The sequence below is a fragment of the Schistocerca gregaria genome, chromosome 4 (assembly GCF_023897955.1).
Source record: "Schistocerca gregaria isolate iqSchGreg1 chromosome 4, iqSchGreg1.2, whole genome shotgun sequence".
NCBI lineage: Eukaryota > Metazoa > Arthropoda > Insecta > Orthoptera > Acrididae > Schistocerca > Schistocerca gregaria.
The window spans coordinates 307,129,383-307,151,763 of NC_064923.1; positions in this window are offsets into that span (position 1 = coordinate 307,129,383).

The window sequence follows — 22,381 nt, forward strand, 5'->3', positions numbered from 1 at the left end:
GTATCCTCCTTTCAAGACGCTAGCCATTCCATTCAACTGCTCTTCCAAGTCCTTTGCTGTCTCTGACAGAATTACGATGTCATCGGCGAACCTCAAAGTTTTTATTTCTTCTCCATGGATTTTAATACCTACTCTGAACTTTTCTTTTGTTTCCTTTACTGCTTGTTCAATATACAGATTCAATAGCGCCGGGGAGAGGCTACAACCCTATCTCACTCCCTTCCCAACCACCGCTTCGCTTTCATGTCCCTCGACTCTTATAACTGCCATCTGGTTGCTGTACAAATTGTAAATAGTCTTTCGCTCCCTGTATTTTACCCCTGCCACTTTCAAAATTTGAAAGAGAGTATTCCAGTCAAACTTGTCAAAAGCTTTCTCTAAGTCTATAAATGCTAGAAACGTAGGTTTTCATTTCCTTAATCTTTCTTGTAAGATAAGTCGTAAGGTCAGTATTGCCGCACGTGTTCCAAAATTTCTGCGGAATCCAAACTGATCTTCCCCGAGGTCAGCTTCTACGAGTTTTCCCATTCGTCTGTAAAGAATTCGCGTTAGTATTTTGCAGCTGTGACTTATTAAACTGATAGTTCGGTAATTTTTACATCTGTCAACACCTGCTTTCTTTGGGATTGGAATTACTATATTCTTCTTGAAGTCTGAGGGAATTTCGCCCGTCTTATACATCTTGCTCACCAAATGGTAGAGTTTTGTTAGGCCTGGCTCTCCCAAGGCTGTCAGTAGTTCTAATGGAGTGTTGTCTACTCCTGGGGCCTTGTTTCGACTTAGGTCATTCAGTGCTCTGTAGAACTCTTCACGCAGTATCACATCTCTTATTTCATCTTCATCTACCTCCTGTTCCATTTCCATAATTTTGTCCTCAAGTGCATTGCCCCTGTATAGACCCTCTATATATTCCTTCCACCTTTCTGCTTTCCCTTCTCTACTTAGTAGTGGGTTTCCGTCTGAGCTCTTGATGTTCATGCAAGTGGTTCTCTTTTCTCCAAAGGTCTCTTTAATTTTCCTGTAGGCAGTATCTATCTCTCCCCCTTGTGGGATAAGCCTCTACATCCTTACATTTGTCCTCTAGCCATCCCTGCTTAGCCATTTTGCACTTTCTGTCGAAATTACAATATATGTATTTAAAAATAAACAATGCCTATTAAATACTCATAAAATTCATTCATTTTATATCAAAATTTATAACACATTAATTAACATATAATTCAATATTATATATCTAGATAATTCACTTGCATTACAACTGCAATAAATTATGTTATCTTTCTGTAATTTTTCTGAGAGTAAGTGCTTCGTATTATCAGAAAAATTTCAAGACCCGGGCCGTCCGGAGTGACTGAGCGGTTCTAGGAGCTACAGTCTGGAAACGCGCGACTGCAACGGTCGCAGGTTCGAATCCTGCCTCGGGCATTGATGTGTATGATGTCCTTAGGTTAGTTGGGTTTACGTAGTTCTACGTTCTAGGGGCCTGATGACCTCAGAAGCTAAGTCCCATAGTGCTCAGAGCCATTTGAACCATTTTTGAACCAATTCAAGACCCGGCTGATCCAAGTGCAAACTGATGGACAAAAAATGTTTGCAGCAGGTTTTCACAGAGTTCTCGCGTTTCTCCTTCGTCTATTTCACCAATTCTTTACCATCATATCATCGTTCGTTCATCCCACTGTCTGCCTAAGTCTTACCGGCACAAGCGTGGGACGTTGAGGTAAAAAATAAGTCAGAAAACATATTTTTTACCGATGAAAAACACCTTTCAACATCACACGATGTTACAGGCCAATACTTAACCGCTGCAGTTTCTAAATGTTTATATTGTATCATACACTGAAGCGTCAATGAAATTGGTATATGCGTCGGCAGCTCGTGGTCTAGCGGTAGCGTTCTCACTTGCCGCGCACCGGCTCCCAGGTTCGATTCCCGGCGGGGTTAGGGATTTTCTCTCCCTCAAAGTGACTGAGTGTTGTGTGTCTTTCATCATCATTTCGTTATCATTTACTCGCAAGTCGCCGAAGTGGCGTCGTTTCAAATACAGAGATATGTAAACAGGATGAATACGGCCCTGCGCTAGGCGACGCCTATACAGTATAAGACAACAAGTGTCTGTCGCAGTTGTTAGATCGGTTACTACTGCTACAATGGCTCTTCATCAAGATTTAAGTGAGCTTGAACGTGTTGCTGTAGTCGGTGCACGAACGATTGGACACAGCATATCCGAGATACCCGTACGACCATTTCACGAGTGTACCGTAAATATCGGGAATTCGGTAAAACATCAATTGTCCCCCATCGCTGGGCCGGAAAATGGTCCTGCGAGGACGGGACCAACGACGACTGAAGCGAATCGTACTGCGTGACAGAAGTGCAATCCTTTCGCAAATTGCAGCAAATTTCAATGCTGGGCCATCAACAACTGTCAAGCGCGCGAATCAGTCAACCAAACATCATCCATGTGGGCTTTCGGAGCCGAAGGGCGTGTACCCTTGATGACTCCACTACATCACCTGTGCCAGTCAACCCCGAAATTAGACTTTTCATGAGTGGAAACATGTTGCCTGGTCGGACGAGTCTCGTTTCAAATTGTGTCGAGAAGATGGATGTGTACGGGTATGGAGACAACCTCATGAATCCATGGACCCTGCATATGAGCAGGGGATTGTTCAAGCTGATGAAGGCTCTGCAATGGTGTGGGTTGTATGTGGTTGGAGTGATATGGGACTTCCGATGCGTCTAGATACGTACGTAACCATTCTATGTGATCACCTGCATCCATTCATGTCCATTGAGCATTTCGACGGACTTAGGCAATTCCAGGAGGACAATGCGACACTCCACACGTCCAGAATTGCTGCAGATTTGTTCGAGGATTACTCTCTGAGTTTAAACACTTTCTCCGGCCATCAAACTCCCAAGACATGAACATTATTGAGCATATCTGGGATACCTTGCAACGTACTATTCAAAAGAGATCTCCACCTCCTTGTACTCTTAGGGATTTGTGGACAACCCCGCAGGATAGATGGTGTCAGTTCACTCCAGCAGTACTTCAAACATTAGTCGAGTCCGCGCCATGTCGTGATGCGGCACTTCTGCGTGCTCGGCGGGGCCCTAAACTGTATTATGCGGGTGTAGCCGTTTCTTTGGCTCTTCAGTGTATGTATATATTAACAACTTTATAACCAGATATCTGCTTGCTACTTTCTCCTTAGAGAATATTACGTCATCACAAAGAAGTGTTGGTCTGTCATTTCTAACCTCACCTTTTAAAAATTTCGTCTGACATAAACCTTCCTATGGTACATGGTGGTGGATAATCTGCAATTCCCTTAGCAAATACAACTCTAATACATTCTATAGCGGAAATCGTCTTCTTTCTATGACACACGTAGTAGACGATAGTGTACCAAAATTATGCTTAAAGTGAACTAATTTTCCCTCTACACTAGGGAGTCTCAGCCTGCTTGCCACTCGGTCGTTGTGGCCGAGCGGTTCTAGGCGCTTCAGTCTGGAACCACGTGACCGCTACGGTCGCAGGTTCGAATCCTGCCTCGGGCATGGAGGTGTATGATATAGTTAGGTTAGTTATGTTTAAGTAGTTCTAGGTTCTAGGGGACTGATTACCTGAGATAGTCCCATAGTGCTTAGAGCCATTCGAACCTGTTTCCCGTCCTTTCTCAGGCGGGCGCAGCCTTACAGCACAGCGCACACGCACAGGGTCCACATTGTTTCCTTAATATTTTACAATTTACAGAGAAAATGATAAAAATGATTAATATGATCCAATTTATACCGCAACGTTAGTTCTTGAGGAAATAAAGATCTTCTATGTCGTACCGTACTGAATATGGCACGCATGGGGGACGTGTTTTGTAAATCAAGTTAATCAACTAATATATTTTATTGAAATAACATTTTTCAAACGAATTTACCGTTTCCAAGATACTGTGACCCAAAAATAGAGTCTTTAAAAAAAAATCTTTCTCAGTATATTTCCTAGAAAAACAACTCAAAAAGATTTTTCGCCAGATTTTCCAAATTGTTCTTAACATCGTGTGCAAAAACAATTTCAAGTTCAGTAAATTGCTAGTTATTTGACTATGAACAAACATTAGAAATATTTTGCCATTAGCCACTCCCTCAATAATGTAAGTGCTAGAAGATGTGTACTTCGTTTGTGCACACTTATTATTTAACTATATTCAGCAGTAAATTTCCTCTGATAATGCTTCTCTAGAAATTTCCTTAAATTAGTGTTATTTTGTTTTTTCAACAGCGTTCAATTCAAATGGAACACGTAACAAAACGCATTAATTCGTTACAGGTCCCGAATAACGTTAATAACACGCTCTGCTAAGTTATGAACTCCTGATTATTAGTTATGGGCACAGTACCATTCACCCTGTACCGCAGGACAGTAACGTTATTGAGGGCAATAATGTCATTTCTTTTGTGTTACCACTGTGCATTTCACTATGTACCGTAATTTATTTCGTTATTGCAATAACTTTACACGGCATAACGTTTCAACTGATAATAACTTTATTCCATCACCGTTATTCCTTTTCTGTTACCCAATTATGCTACCTTGTGTATCGTAATTCATTTCGTTACTGCGATAACGGTACACCGTATAACGTTTCAATCGATACGTCTTTCCGGTACCGCAGGTCAATATCAGTACTATTCAAGTGGAACGCATAACATCACTGTTTAATTCGTAACGGGTCCCGTAGAACGTTACTAATACGTTACGTTACGTTAGGGACGTCTGCTATTCTGCTCCTAGTAGACATTTCATTTAGCGGCTCGTACGCAGTGTGTGACAGTGCTCTGCTGTTAAAGAGTGCTGTATATTGCACTGTTACTACTTCCACTCGCTGATTCTCAGAGATACACAACTGTGCTGCGCCGGCCGTTGTGGCCGAGCGGTTCTGGGCACTTGAGTCCGGAACAGCGCTGCTGCTACGGTTACAGGTTCGAATCCTGCCTCGGGCATGGATGTGTGTGATGTCCTTAGGTTAGTTAGGTTTAAGTAGTTCTACGTTCTAGATGACTGATGACCTCAGATGTTATGTCCCATGGTGCTCAGAGCCATTTGAACCATTTTGAACAACTGTGCTGCCACCCTGGTCAGTTACCCAGTTCGCTTTTCGTGGTAGTGCATAACTTTATTTTTCCGAGCTAATAACTGCGAGTGCTATTCATTTATTAAGAACCGATCGGTCGCGAAATGGAAATCAGAGTGAAATCACAAATGTTTTATCTGCAACAGTTTCATACACCTTCCATTTACTCCTCTACACAGTCACCGTTCCGACCTAGACATCAGTCGTAGCTTTGTACCAACTTTCTAATGCCTTCCTCATGCAAGATAACCACTTGTGCGTTCCGACAACTGTCTTCGCTGGTCTGCAGCTAGTTGTTTGTGCCAAAATGTTTTTTTCATTGCCAGCGGGTCATGTGAGCAAAGATGAAACTCAGAGGGAGCCAAGTCCGGGCTGTGTAGTGGGTGATCAAACACTTCAGTGAAAACGCTGAAGGATTATTTTGGTTTCCCTTTCAGTGTGCGGCCGAGAATTGTGATGTAGAAGGAATGCATGACAGTTACGTTATGTGAGCTGCATGAAATCAGACGAAATCTTTCAGCGAGGCCCTCATACTTGTCGGGAGACGCTAATTTATAGGCATCTCTACGTGCCTTCTGAGCACTCATACCTGGCGTGATCCACTGGCATACTAGAGACACTGCCCAACATACCTGTGCAAAGGTTCATCGGATTTTCAAACGGTTCGCGACCGATCGGACCTTAATTAAGGAACAGTCCTAATAAAAGTTAATGACTACTGCTTGTACACTGCAGATGTTACCCAAAACCAGCTACAACACTGTTCAAATCAAATGGCTCTGAGCCCTATGGGACTTAATTTCTAAGGTCATCAATCCCCTAGAACTTAGAACTACTTAAACCTAACTAATCTAAGGACGTCACACACATCCCTGCCTGAGGCAGGATTCGAACCTGCGACCGTTGCGGTCGCGTGGTTCCAGACTGTAGCGCCTAGAACCGCTCGGCCACTCCGGCCGGCCTACAACACTGTCATGTTGTGGAAATAAACGTAGTTCACTATTGCGACGAGTATAAAGTACTCATTTAGGCTGTCGAATATCTCAACCAGCGGGTATTACACAAACAGAAAAAAGAAAACATTAATACCCTTAAGGGATATTCCCATATCAAAGAAGTTTTGCTGACGTTTTATACTTTCGGGTACAATATATGTTGCAGCATCCCCATTGCCAGGTGTCTGTAGACAGCCTGTCAAACAACGATTCAGTTACCTTATAAGAATCCTCTAAACTCAGCACTTGTGCTTAGTAACGATATTATAGGTACAGGTGCCATATGTCATCCTAAAAGCCAGTCCTCCATGGAAAAGAGAAAAATTTTGTCGTTAAACAAAATAAAGAGTGAAATGATTTTTGGGAGAGCTATGTGCACCAAATGAGTTGATCTGTAATGAATTATTCAACCGTAACTTGGAAACTGCTGGCGATAAAGCAACAAAAATTGGCATATGGGCTGACGTGCACATCACACGCTACTGCACAAAAAGGAGTCTCTCCTTCATGCATTAAACAGTAGTTCGCAGCCTGAAATTGCTTGGAAGAAAGCAGCATGCAAAATTCGGTAAAAGGAATCGCCTTCGTCGGAAGCGCCAGTCTTCACCGTTGAGGCAAAAATCACACAACACTCCGACCGTCGGACAGGAAAAATCAGAAACTGTTTTTCAGTTCTCAGGTGACACACTATAACTCTGAAACATCGGAGCCGCAAGATCATATAATGAACACAGTTAGCACCTGAGAACCTAACACACTTCAAAATAAACATTGCAATAATAAGAATAGGTTCTGAAGCCACAGGTATTAACGGTCTCGCCATTACAATGATTAAGAGCGCCACTGACAGCTTAGTACAAGTCTTGAAAGTCACGTTTTATTTTTCCATCACTATATGCAAACCAAACATAATGAGACCTATCCCTGAAAATCACCTTATGAATACCGGCCAGTCATCATTTTCCCATTGCATCAAAAATCTCCAAACATTACGATCAAATTACTGCATCTTTAGGCACATTTAATTTATATTGCTACTATTAGCCAGGATTTCAAAGCTACTATAGAGCGGCACTTGCACTAGCTATGTTAACTGATGATCTGAATGATACCATAGCCAATCGTCAAGCCATAGTTTCGACACAACTGGAATTTAGGAAAACATTTAGTACTCTCTACCTGGACATACTGACAACACCACCGAGCGAGGTGGCGCAGTGATTAGCACACTGGACTCGCATTCGGGAGGACGACGCTTCAATCCCGTCTCCGGTCATCCTGATTTAGGTTTTCCGTGATTTTCCTAAATCGCTTCAGGCAAATGCAGAGATGGTTCCTTTGAAAGGGCACGGCCGATTTCCTTTCCAATCCTTCCCTAACCCGAGCTTGCGCTAAGTCTCTAATGACAGCGTTGTCGACGGGACGTTAAACACTAACCACCACCACCATGACAACACCTAAACTTTCAAGGACACTTTTGAAAGAGACTGCAGCACGTTGTCTGTTGGAATGAAAAATTACTCTGGTAGTAAATCACACAAAAGTGTCATAAAGTCATTTCTGAGCCCGTTGTTATTCTTCTTGTCTGTAAATGATATAATACCGTAAATACTATTTCCATACCGGCAACTTCCAGCATCACGGAAGTATTAGACGTGAAGATATCACTGTTCGTATGTATACCTGTGTTTAGTGCACATATGGGCGCAAAACATCGACATAAGACAAAACTCGAAGAAATTCCCAGCCATTTTTGTGTCTCATATGAAGGCAGACCGAGTTCCGCAAGATCATGCCTCGTATTCTGATTGACGCCACCCCAATACCATAACAGATAATAATGAAGGACGTGATTGTAACCTCATCCTGACAGAGAAAAAATTTCTTGACAGGAGCAGGAAGACTTTCACTTGTTACTCTGCCACCCAGACATTTCATAAAACATTTACATTTCATCTGAAATAGAAACTTGCGTGGTCGTTACTTCTGGCGAACCTCCATTGCTATGACGTTAATCAAGGCGGTACGAATAGTTAAAAACTCAAACATTTAGCAAAATGGTTCAAATGGCTCTGAGCACTATGGGACTTAACAGCTGAGGTCATCAGTCCCCTAGAACTTAGAACTACTTAAACCTAACCAACCTAAGGACATCACACACATCCATGCTCGAGGCAGGATTCGAACCTGCGACCATAGCGGTCTCGCGGTTTCAGACTGACGCGCCTAGAACCGCACGGCCAGACATTTAACACTAACCATGAATATTTCTGTATGCTTTATAGCCTACAGGCAATCGTCTAATCATATTAGTGTGAAACATGCCCAGTTAAGGTTGTTATAGTATCCATACAAGGTACTAGTTCATCGATTTCTAAGTGTGCACGCGTCAGTATCACGCATCACAAATGCAATACCTCTATGTCATCACAACAGCAACAGAGAAATAATTTATATAGTACCACAGTTGTGTTGTTGTTGTTGTTCTTGTTCATGTTCTTCTTCTTCTTCTTGTATTCAGTTCGCAAACCGGTTTGGTACAGCTCTCAACGATAACTTATACCATGCAAGCCTCTTTATCTATGCCTAACTACTGCATATCTACATCCGTTGGAAAATGCTTACTGTATTCACGTCTTGACCCTATTCTACAATTTTTACCTCTCACACTTCACTATCAAAATGACGATTCTTTGATGCTTTAGGATGTCACCTGTAAACTCATTTTAGTTAGATTGTGTGATAAATTTCTTTCTTCCCCAGTTCGACTCAGTTTTCCCAAATTAGTAACTCTATGTAACCACCTTTTGCATTCTTCTGTACTATACATTTCAAAGGCTTCTATTCACTGCTTGTCTAAACTGATTATCGCCCGCATTTCACTTCCCTACAATTCTACTCACAACTAAAATACCTTCAGGAAATTCATAACACTTAAATTTATATTCGATATTAGCAAATTTATCTTCTTCAGAAACGCTTTTTGGCTATTTTCAGTCTACATTAGTACTTCCATCGTCTTCAGTTATGTATCTGTTTAAATAGCAAAACACTTCTACTACTTTTAGTTATTCATTTTCTTATATAATTCCCCCAGCACCACCTGGCTTACTTCGCTGCTCTCTATTACCCTCTTTTCCTTCTCGATTTATGACTCATTTTCGTGTCCATCAACTCTTACAACTGTTGGCCGGTTTCTGCACAAGTTGCAAATAACTTTTCTCTGCCTCATATTATCCCCGCTAGAATCAGAGTTTCAAAGAGTGTATATCAGTCAAGATTCTTAGAACTTTTCTGCGAATCTACACGTGCTAAAAATGTAATATTGCCTTTCTCTATCCTCGCATGGTCAGTTAACTCTTATTCCTACATTTCTCTGTATACCTAATCGATCTTCCGCGAGATGGGCTACTACACTTTTTTTTTACAAAGTTCGGTAATTAATTCTTGTCAGTGTTTTCCAACCATAACTAATTAATCTAATGGTTCACTAATACTCAAACCTGTCTTCACCTGCCTTCTTTGTAACAGAAATTATTACATCCTTTTTGAAATCTGAGGGAATTTCGGCAGTATCGTCATATCGACGGTATTCTACGGCCTGTTTTGTTTCTCTTCACGGCAACACTTAAGCAAGATAATTCCCACCCACATATATCGACAGTTTCTAATGCTTGTTTTCACGCTTGACAAACCCTGCCTTGGTCACATAGGTCGCCCGATGTCTTTGCAACTGAGAACCTCTGAAACCTTATGGAGAGGACCCTCCTACCAGGTCGGGATTTTGACGATCTACCGTGCCAATTGGAGAGAATTTGGCACCATGACTCTCAGAGAGACACCCAACAACTCTGTCAATCAAATTTAAGCACTTACTGGGCATTCCTTAGGACCAGAGGTGGACCAATGTGTTACTGACTTGCTCAGTTTGTGATAGTCTTTACCTTGAATAAATCAGTTCTCCTTTTTTGCTTAGTAAAGGTTTGACATTTCAGCTGTTGGAATTTGTACAGTTGCTTCACCTTCCTCCAAACGAATCTTTAATATTCCCCTTCGCCTGCCTCATTTCCTTCATTTTCATATTGTCTCCTCCCGTCAGTAAGTTCAGTGTGTCAAGAGCTGCCCAAGGATTTTTACAGGTCCTGGACTTTTAGCCTATTTGATCGTCTGGTGCTTGTACTAATTCCTCTCTCAATGCTACCCATTCACCTTCTGTTGTGTTCCTTTCTCGTGCTTCAGTCAGTTGTTGCCTAATGTTCAATCTAAAACTCACAACAACTTCAGGTTCTTCCATTTTACCCAAATCCCTTCCCCTTAATTTCCCACATTTCTGCAATTCTTTATGCTATAATCTGCAGTTCATAACAAATAAATTATGTCCACAGTTTACGTCTGATTCTGGAAATGTTTTACAGATTAAAACCTGAGACTGAAATTCCTGTCTTACAGTTACATAATCTGTCTCAAATCTGCCGTTGTCTCCGTGTCTCTTGAAAGTATACAACATTCTCTCTCGATTTCTAAAGTAAATGCTTGCAGTGATTGAATTATGTGCAGTGCGTAGTTCTAACTTGCGGCTTCTCCTTTCATTCCATTCTCCCAGTCCATAATGTACTATTTTCCTACTGTTGAATTCCAGTTCAACATCCAAATTAGATTTTTGTCTTCTTCTCATTTTTTAAAATCTCTCCATAATTTTCGGAGATCGTTGGTATGTAAACTTATACTACCATAGTGGGTATTGGCTTCGTACCTATCTTGGCTAAGGTAGTATGTTCTTTTTGATAGTATCAGATCGGAATTCCTATTTTCTTATTCATTTTTAGATCTACTCCAGCATTTTGTATTTATAACCCTGTCGATTTGACCGTGAGTCCTGTTCATGCTGCCACCAGACTGCAGTAATACCCACTCAATGTAATTTCAACAAATCTATTTTCTGTTTTTGAGTTTTCTAACCTACCTACCCGATTAAGAAAACTAGCCCTGCTCGCTCTGACCCATAGAGCTTCAGTCCTTTGTTACCTGATGATAACCTCCTCCTGGGTAGTCCCCATCCAGAGACACGAACAGTAGCCTAATTTACCTCTGGAATTATTTATCCAAGAGCATGCCATCGTCATTACGCCATATATTACAAATGCATAACCTCGGGAAAAATAACAGCTGTAATTTCGTACTGCATTCAGCCGTCCATAGTAACACCATAACCTCATCATACTGGCTAGTATTGTAAGGAATGATCTTTCAATCATCGACACCGTTACTCCTGCAACTACTGAAAAAGCTACCACCTCTCTTCAGGAACCAAGGTCAGTCTGGCCTTTCCACAGCCAATCCTCCGTTGTTGTTACACCAACGGTACTCCTATCTTTATCGTTAAGGCACACAAGCCGCCCTCCCTGGGTAGTATTCATGATTCTTGGTGAAGATCCTACCAGTACCCAACCGTAAACCAATACTGTTGTAACTTAGCTTCGTCGCCAACCGCGGCTACTGTGACTTCCGTGCGTTTTCAGCAGCCTACAAGGGTGCCGTTAATATATGTGCATCCATACAACTACTGAAATAAATACAAATGTCTGTGTCCAATCACTGGCGTATTCAGTAACATAAATACTGAAACTTCAATGCGACCGTTGTAAAAATGGTCTTAGCCTGTGTCAGCGTCCCTTTTAGAGACTAAATCTAAATTGGTGAATACTACAGTCTCCTCCCTGGCGTAGACATTGATCCCTGACGATATACTGCGTTTTCGCCAGACTGCTGACCTCATTTCGGACTCGTAGTCAATGAGCGTGGCTATTCCATTGACGAACAAATCGATACTCACCGATAGGGGAGCGGCTATGAAACTGTTGAACTTGAAGGAATTGGAACTGAAATAGCAACTGCCCTACTTGTTCCACATAACTGCTGACGCGTAACTTAGTTCCTGTTGCGCTAGCGACCTCTGTAATAGTATGGTCTCTTTCGTCCCGGCTGACCCGTGAAGCCTGTGTCGCTAGGTGGGATACATTGCGTGGGAGATGTGACCATGCGACTCGCGGTGATACTAATCATCATAATCACTTGCCAATGAAACGAGGTCGCTTTGAGCTTTAGACCAGACCTGTGAGTCTGATATCCAAATAGTCGTAAAGCGCACATTATTAAACACATTGTATTTTATCTGAACAGATAATCGGTTTCTGCCTAACAGACATCATCAGATCTACAAGACGGAAATGATAATGAATGCCAATTTCAAAAGAAATTTATTCTTAATCCACTACAAATGTTCCAAAATATGAAAAAGTTTTTCATAGATCACTATTAGTCACAAGTTTTGTTGACTTACTTATATTACGAGGGCTGTTCGGAAAGTAAGATCCGGTCGGTTGCGGAATGGAAACCACTGTGAAAATCAAAAATATTTTATTTGCAACAATTAGCTTCATCTTCCAGATACTTCTTTACATAGTCGGCACTCCTTCTTAGACATCTGTCTTACCAAATTTCAAATATCCTTGATACAGAGGGCAGCCACCAATACATTCCGCTAATTCCCTGTACTGGTCTACAGCTCCTTGTCTGTGCCAAAATGTTGTCTTCGTACCCAGCTGTTCATGTGAGCAGAGATGATACTCAGAGGGAGCCAATTAAGGGCTGTATTGTGGGGAATCAAATATTCCCACCGAAAACGCAGCAGGAGCTTCTTCAACACCCCTGCAGAGGGCAGCTCAGAGTTGTCATGAAGAAGGAGACGCATCGCAATTATGTTATGTGGGCTGCATAACGTCAGATGAAAACTCTCACCAGGCCCTCATACTTGGCGGGAGACATTGGTTTCTATACATCTTTACGTGCTCACTGTGGGCCCAGAATTGAGAAGAGCGACTTGACGCGATCAACAGATACATTAGCGACACTGGCCAACGAGTATGTGCAACCATACTGTGGGCTTTAACTGTGGTTTCCTTTTCGCGCCCAGTCGGACCTTACTTTCCGAACAACCCTCGTATTTAATGAAGCAGTATCTTTCGATGTACAAACCTTATCTTCAGGCTAAGATGGCAACATAATAAACATTTAGTGGCCGGTCGTTGTGACCGAGCGATTGTAGGCGCTTCACTCTGCAATCGCGCTGCTGCTACAGTCCAAGGTTCGAATCCTGCCTCAGGCATGGATGTGTGTGATGTCCTTAGGTTAGTTAAAAAAATGGTTGAAATGGCTCTGAGCACTATGGGACTTAACTTCTAAGGTCATCAGTCCCCTAGAACTTAGAACTACTTAAACCTAACTAACCTAAGGATATCACACACATCGATGCCCGAGGCAGTATCCGAACCTGCTACCGTAGCGGTCGCGCGGTTCCAGACTGAAGCGCCTAGAACCGTTCGACCAGCCCGGCCGGCTTAGGTTAGTTAGATTTAAGTAGTTCTAAATCTAGGGGACTGATGACCTCAGATGTTGTGTCCCATAGTGATAAGAGCCATTTGAACCATTTTTGAAACATTTAGCAATTTACACATAGACATTAAAGTTGTTGCCATGTACTGTGCTCATACAGTGGAGAGAGAGAAGGATAACCCGATACCGTGGATTATTCTTTGTACATTGGTTTCCCGTAGTAGTAGTAGTAGTAGTAGTAGTGGTAGTAGAGGGGTTTTGGGCGCACGACAGCAAGGTCTTCAGCGCCCGTTCAGTAACATAGTGAGACGGGTGTCAAGAAAAATCCCAGAACAGGAATATAAAACGGAACAGAAAACATCGGTAACAATCGTTGAAAAACATGTGCTCACCCACACCAAAGCGTGGAATGAAGCAGAGCGTCAGCAGTGAAATATGGACAACACAGGAAGAAAATGATAGAGGAAGCTAAAACAATGTAGCAGATGGAAGTGGCTGGCTGACCGCAAGGAAAAAAAGGGAGGAGTCAGCCACTCTGCAATACACTAAAACCTCCAGCCTAAAATTTTAGGCCAGAGTCCAGACACATCACTAAACTTAAAAACCCTAGACACACACGTCTCATCATTAACTACAACAGAAGGCAGATCCCCAGCAACTTGTGCTTCTGCCCGTGCATCACGGTATAAAATGCAGTCTGTTGAAATGTGCCCGACAGAGATGTGCACACCACAAGCATCACATAACGGTGGATCCTCCCGCCGTAATAAAAAGCTATGTGTGAGAGGACAGTGCCCGATCCGAAGACGTGTGAGGGCCACCTCCTCCCGCCTGAGCAACCGGCAGGAGGAACGCCACGGCCGGGTGGTTTACTTTATCAACCGCAGTTTATTGGCCGTCACCGCCAGCCATTCGTCCTCCCACAACTCCATGCACTTCCTGTGGAGTGCAGCGATGACTGACTGCAAGGGAATAGGACACTGGACCACATCCTGCTCTCTGCAGGCCTCCTTGGCAGTCCGATCGGCCTGTTCATTGCCCCATATGCCGACATGACCGGGCACCCAGCAGAAGGATACTTCTGTACCCCGCCGTTGGAGCAAGTACAGTTGGTCATGTATCAGCTGGTCCATCGCCTCAGTCGGGTACAGGTTGTGCAGTGATTGTAGGGCACTAAGAGAATCGGAGCAGAGAAGAAATCGACCGCCCCGAACACGATTCATCTGCTCCAGTGCCTTCAGGATCGCGTGGAGCTCCGCTGCGAAAACGGTATATTCAGCAGGGAGGCGAATCCGGGTAACTTTATTAGGGAACACTACAGAACAGCCAAGGAAATTCTCCTGTTTGGAGCCATCAGTGTACACGACAGTGAAACCGTGATGCACATCTAAAATGTTAAAAAACAGACATTGGAATGTAAAATCTGGTGTGCGATCTTTCTTAAAATTAGTCAAATCTAAAATAAGTTTGGGTCTCCAGAGGAGCCAAGGTGGGGATCTGCTCCAACCCCGACGCAAAACACGAAGACCAGCCGTAGACATCGCAGCGAGGCAATCCTGTGCGCGAATCCCATAGGGCTGCGTCGCACGTTGCCGGTTATGAAATAACTGTGCCAGAGGAAGCTGAGCAATGGCAGGGTATGCAGGGGTGTATGGTGTGGACAAAGTTTCATAGGCCTGGCGCACTGTAAGTAGCCGTCGCCGCATAGGAAGTGGCAGTTCACCAGCCTCTGCACAGAGGCTTGGTATGGGGCTAGTTCGGAATGCCCCATTGGCCAACGAAGCCCTTCATGGTGCACAACGTCCAACATCTTTAAATAAGAAGGCCTCGCAGACCCATACACCGTGCACCCATAATCGAGCCGAGATCGCACAAACGCCCTGTAAAACTGGAGCAGACAAGTCCTGTCAGCTCCCCATGTACTGTGGCTAAGACATTTTAAAATACTTAAAACCTTAAGCGACCGCCGTTTCAGGTCTTTAAGATGAGGTAACCACGTGAGCTTCGAGTCAAAAATGATCCCCAGAAACCTCACCGTGTCCTTAAAAGTAAGAATAGTGTCCCTCATCCGCAACTCAGGAAAAGTTAAAAGCGAACGAGAACGGTTAAGAAGAACACATACAGACTTCTCGGTGGAAAACTTAAAACCACTTTTCCGCGCCCAGTCATTCAAACGTCTAATCCTAAGTTGCTACTGACGAGTTGTCGTTGCAAGGCTTGAAGAAGAGCAAAACAAAGAGAAATCATCCACAAACAAATAACACTGGACAGGACTTTTCACTATGGACGTAATGCAATTAATAGCGATGGCAATGAGAGTCACACTTAAAACGCTACCCTGAGGGACACCGTTCTCCTGCTCAAAGCGATCAGACAGGACGTCACCAATTCGGTATCGAACATAGCGTGGCGAGAGGAAAGACTGAATAAAAAGAGGAAGACAACCCTGAAAACCCCATTCGCGAAGTTGCTCCAGGATGAGACGCCTCCAAGTGGTATCGTAGGCCTTCTCAATGTCAAAAAATACACCTAGAAGGTGATGACGGCGTAGGAAAGCTTGTTCTATAGCCGCCTCCAGTAGGGCCAGGCTATCGAAGGAGGAACGAAACCTCCTGAACCCACACTGAAAGCGACTAAGGAGTTGACGGGATTCTAACATCCAGACAAGGCGGCGGTTGACCATCAGCTCTAAGGTCTTCCCTATGCAACTAGTGAGGGCAACACTACGGTAGCTACTCGGGCTCGTGCGGTCTTTCCCAGGTTTTAAAAAAGGGATTAAAACTGCCTCACGCCACGCGTCAGGAAAGTGACCCGACGCCCAAATTCCATTAAAAAGTGCGAGGAGGATTTCTTTGTTGCGCATTGTGAGGTGCCATAGCATACTCTAATGAACCCTGTCGTGACCAGGGGATGTGTCACGAGCTCCAGACAATGCAGAATCAAGCTCCCACAGAGAAAATGGGCAGTTGTAAACTTAATGAGAGGTGGACTAGAAGTCCAGACTACATCTCTCAGCAACGGCCCTATGGCGCTGGAAACCCGGATCGTGACTGGTTGTTGCAGTAACTGTGGCAAAATACGCTGCCATAGTCTGGGCAATGTTTCACGGATCCGTGTGGAGAGTGCCGTTATTCATTACAGCAGCTATGGGACACCTCCCTCCTCTGCCAGAAATTCTCCTGATGGTCTCCCACACAATGGAACTTTTGGTGGAACGATTAATGGTGTTCAGGGACTGTTGCCATGACCTCTTCTTGCTCTCACGAATAATGCGGCGACACCTTGCCCTCGCCACCCGAAATACTGAAAGATTCTCAGTAGTCGGCCGAGACTTGAACCGACGCAGAGCCGCACGCCTGGTCTTGAATGCAGAGCGGCAGTCGGCACTCCACCAAGGCACAGGTGGCTTCTTCCGGGGGCCCATGGACTGTGGAATGGATGCTGCAGCGGCGTGGTGGACCGTTTCGGTAATATGATCCACCCACACCTCAACAGTCGCACAGTGTTTGAAATGGGCCAACTGGCTATAAAGTGTCCAGTCAGCTCCACTGAGCACCCATCGTGGTGGTCTCCTTTCGGGGCCCACGCCATCTGAGAGGTGAATCCAGATGGGTAAATGATCACTGCCATTCAAGTCAGCGACCACTTCCCAGTGAGCACTGGCGGCTAGAGCTGGAGAGCAAAGCGAGAGATCAATGGCAGAGAACGACCGAGTCGCTGTGCAGAAGTGAGTACTCTGTCCTCCGTTGAGCAAGTAGGCACAGGATGACAGGAGAAGCCTCTCAACTGCTCTACCCCTGGGACAGGTAATTTCAGAGCCCCAAAGCACATTGTGGGCACTGAAATCACCACAAATAATGAATTGTTGGGGGAGCTGTGTAAGAAGGTCGGTGAGGACCACTTCATCAAGTGCGTCATGTGGGGGCAACTAAAGTGAACAGACAGTCAATGATGACGGAGTTGCACAGACACAGCGACAGCCTGTAAAATTGTCATAAGCGAGAGAGGCGATGAGTGGTAGTCCATCGTGACGAAAATACCTACACCCCCTCTAGCTCTCTCTCCACACAGGTCGTCCTTTTTGTGGAGTGTATGGCCTCGCAGCTCAGGGGAGTATGAGGGATGGAAATAAGTCTCCTGGAAACAGAGACACAGTGGTCTATCCTGAGAGAGTAGACGAAGTTCCTCCACATACGTCCTGAACCCTTGCAAGTTCCACTGAAGTATGGGAGCCATCTATGTTGGGGGTAGCACCTTCATCCTGTCTCTCCGACGGGGCGGGGAGACCGCAGCAGGTCGAGGGGCAGGTGTGGGGTGAGCTGATTGCCCCACACATACGTCGTATTCCATCAACTCTGGGGAAGACTCAGATGAAGCCTCACGTAAAACAACAGCCGCATGGTCAGACGGTTTACCACGGGATTTGACCCAGTGTTGCTGCTGTACAGGAGCTTTCTGCGGTTTGGTGGGCTTTGGGGGAGTTGATGTGGGAGTGGTAATTGGCGCACTGGGCTTGGGAACAGCCTCAGCTGTTGGAGGCGACAGGGGCTGGCCCACGTTCGCCACTATACCCTTGTCTGCCGTTCGAGTAGGGGCTACCGGCTCTGAAACACTGGCTGTGTTGCAAGTGCACTGACAGCTGCAGGTGTTAGTGCCAACACTCACCACCTCGGTCTGCGTTGAGGCATCGACTTTTGGAGTAGGCTTCTTAACCAGGGATGCGAAAGATGTAGCAAATGCGGGAGGTTGCATCGACTTATAGATCTTCTTGGCCTCACCATAGGGGATTCGCTTGGTTGTTTTGAATTCCTGGACTTTGCGTTCCTCTAAAAATATTCGGCAGTCCCTACTCCAAACAGGGTGGTTCCCAGAGCAATTAATACATCTGGCCGGAGACGAGCAACCAACTCCTTCATGAGCAGCCATACCACAGTTGCCACAAGTCGCTTCGCCTTTACATCCTAAGGTGGTATGCGCATTGGGGTCGGGAAGTAAGGCCTCACACTAAGGCGAAGGAAGCCAGCTTTAACATGTTCAGGAAGTTTTATGCTACTGAAGGTCAGAATAAAGGAGTCGGATTTAACAAGATTGCCATCCACCCTCTTCATGATGTGTTGGACATCAACGATACCTTCCGGAGCCCACTCACGTTGCAGTTCGTCCTTGGGAATGTCAACTAGATCCCGGCATGTCACAACACCTTTGCTGTAGTTCAAGGTGCTGTGCAATTCAGTGTCTATGGTATACTCTCCAAGACATGTAGCAGACTGGAGGTTAGTTGATTGTTGGGAAGTGGAAGTTTCCACTAGCAAGGTCCCATTACGTAAGCGCTTCACCGATTTCAAGGAGCCACAGATGCCCTCCAATCCCTTTTGTATATAGAAGGGCGAAACCTTCTCGAAACTACCTTCCTTCCGTTTCACAATGAGAAACACATTCTGAGTACCAGAATGCATCCTGTTACTAAAGACTTCACTTGTCAAAGATGTGCTGCAGTCAGGGGGACTGACTGCACGAGACCTCTTCAGAGACTGGGTGTTAGAATCCGCCAGCGGCCCACCCTTTCCGCTGGGAGGAGGAAAAGAGGATTTCGAAGGATCCATCTCGGTCCCACGAGCAGCTAGGGAACTAGAAGTCCACCTAGACAGAGCCCGCGTGCCTAAGTAAGCCTAATACAACTGAGGTGCGGCAGGTTCCCCAGAGGTTGCCCGCTAATGACTGTTCCACCTCAACAGCCATGCATCTCATCGGCGCGCAGCACACCTTGAGATTGAGGGGTTGTTTATAGACGTTTATTCCATCCTCGCGATCCGGGCGGCCAAGCCAAGATCCCCACTCCCTGAGACACACAACATTCCACCACCGCGCCGCATGGTGGTCGTTGAAGCATGCCCAGAGCTTACGGTGGCAGGGGACTGGCGGCGCTTACCAGTCCCCAGCTCAGGAACCCCGGGGTCGCCAAACCCGTACCCAGCAAATGAATGCTGAGCCCCTGGGGGCATTGGTTTCCCACCCATTTTAAGAAAATCAATCTCCTTGTAATTCAATAATTGTCTTCTTGTGGTGTGTTCAGTTACCACAAGTGCTATAGCTTCTTGGATCCTGTTAACGACCGTGCATAACCTTACATATTTTGGACGCTAGTAGATCCTTTTATATAAGACGACCTTAGGTCTATGACATTAGATGGCAAACTGATTATTGCTTCATTGTACACTGTGTTTTTCGAACATTTAACTCTTTATGTCATCTGGTAAAGCAGTAACTGTTAAGACTTCGAATGCAAGCTATCTTCAGTAGTAAAATTTCTCTTTCTAGCTAAGATAAACGTTATTTAACAGATATAAGTTGTTATGTATGAATATGTAATCACTTGTCTCTGTTATCTTATGCCCACTTACTATCTGACAGAGTAATATGTGCAATTATTTTACGTCTAACGTGCAATAAAAATTCATTTCCCCTTTTTCTAAATTCCACACCTCTCTACAGGTGCTTTGGAACGCTGTTGGAATGGTTTGTTATAATTTCGATCTTCTAATATACCCCTAATAACATTGATATATTACGTATACATCTCTGGCACATTTATCGATCTATGAACACAAACGTTTAAAATGTGTTATCCTTGCTCTGTGTGTTTCTCGCGTTGACAGAAGCTGTATTTGTTGCTTAATAAGGAAAGCGAGGATACAGAGTGACTTATAACTTGCGTTAGTTTCGAGAACGGCTTCCAGTCAACTCAGTTACCATTCTGTTTTTAATTTAGACATTTTGAGCTATGTTTCCCTATCGGAACTGTTATGTTTCCTTTTCAGTAATCGGATAAGGTCATAAGATGTTGTCAACCTAAGTACAAGAAATGTTAGCTTCTCCATTGAAAAATATTTTTTGTATGCTAGGAAGCCACTTCTCGAATCATCTTTGTTCTGTTTCTTGTAGTATACATCTGAAAATGGCCTGTAAGGCCGAAATTGGCCAATTGTGCGAGTTTTAATGAATTCAATAAGCAACAACAGAAGTGGAAACTTTACAGTGTCTTTCAACAAAAAAAAAAAGTCTGTGATACTCGAAATGAAGGAAGCTACTGCTATGGACGCTTAAAACAAGTCATCATAATCATCTCTACTGTGCAATATAAACTGCTTAACCGTTGGAACAAAGGTATTTCGATTTAACTATCGATGTGTTGTTCCTGCTATGTGTAATGCGTATCTTGCTGCCTCATCTTTGATGTTGGTTGGCGGAATATGTTACAGTACGACAGTATGTGATAATTTGATGATAACGTAACAGGGCGTTAATATATTCGAAGACAAAAGAAAAGACGCACCACAAAGGAATTGTCCGAATGCGAATGAAATCGATTGATGTGACGTACATATACAGACGAATAAACAATTAGAATTCCAGAAAAATGGTGAACATTTTCGAGAGAAAGAGCTTCACAAACTGAGCAAGTCAATAACGCATTGATGCACCTCTGGCGCTTATGGGACGAGGTACTCGACTTGCCATTGACTGATAGTATTGTTGAATGTCCTGAGGGATATCGTGCCAAATTCTGTCCAATTGGCACGTTAGATAGAAAAAAAATCCCGTGCTGGCGCTGCCCATAGTGCTCGAAACGTTCTCAGACTGGGAGAGATCCAGTTATCTTCCAGACCAATGTAGGGTTCGGCAAGCATGAAGACAAGCAATAGCAAATCGACTGTGTGCGAACGCGCATTATATTACTGAAGTACAAGCCGAGCATGGCTTGCCACGAAGTGCGACATAACGGAGCTTAGTGCATCGTCGACCGTAAGGACAACTAAATGGACCCTGCTATGAAATGAACTGGCGCCCCAGACCATCACTCCCGTTCTCGGGCGGTATGACGGGCTACAGGTTGGTATCAGCTCTCTGGGCGTCCAATGGCATGTCTTCGCTAGTGATCGGAGCTCAGTGCGACTCGGGGCTCATCACTGACAACAATTCTACTCCAGTTAATGAGATTACAGGTCGAATGTGCCGGAGACCACTTCAAAGGAGTTGTTGGTGTACAGACGTCAATGACAGTCGACGCAAGGGGTGCCTTGAGCTCAGTCCCTTCCTGTGAATCGCCTGTTAATGATCCTTGTGGTTGCTGGAGCACCAGTTGACGTCGAATCGATGATAATGATGAATCCGGAGCTCTGAGTTCTTCTCTGATGATTGTTCGGTCCTCACGTTCTGCCGTCTCTCTGTGTCGACTGTTTTGTCGTTGATGCTGTGTTCCACCATGGGTCATCCACCCCTGCCAACATCAGTGAATAGTGGCCTCTGTGTGAGCAACAATTATTCTGACCTTATCATCATTATCCCTATGTGAGCGATACGTAGGGGGCTGTAGTATATAACTAGAGTTCAATTCTTTTATCTTGGGGGCTCGCGGATGCCCGCCCAGACGCGGGAGATTGTTGCGTTGCCAGTTGCACGCGCCAAGAGAAGCAGCGCCATAGCATAGTATAGTTCGCAAACTTACGGTTAGGGGGGAGCGCGCAGTTTATGAAGAAAAGCCACCACGGCCACATTAACCCTTTCGCTGCTACAGAGACGAGCTCCCCGCATTCCGCGCTGTGTGCGATTTTGTCATCACTGCACTGCTCGCCTCTGCAGACACACGGTGTTCCGACTGCTTTGACACACTTCTCATTCGATTTCACAAAAACTATCTGGCCCAAAAATTTGATTTTTACACATCTAGACTGATACCTTCCCCCCATAAAAGACTTAATTTTGTTTCGATGTTGATCGCTGTTATTGTGCAGCATTAAATGTAGTAAACCATTGCACGAAATTTTGAAGAGTTTGCAGAGGTAAAAGTCCACAGCT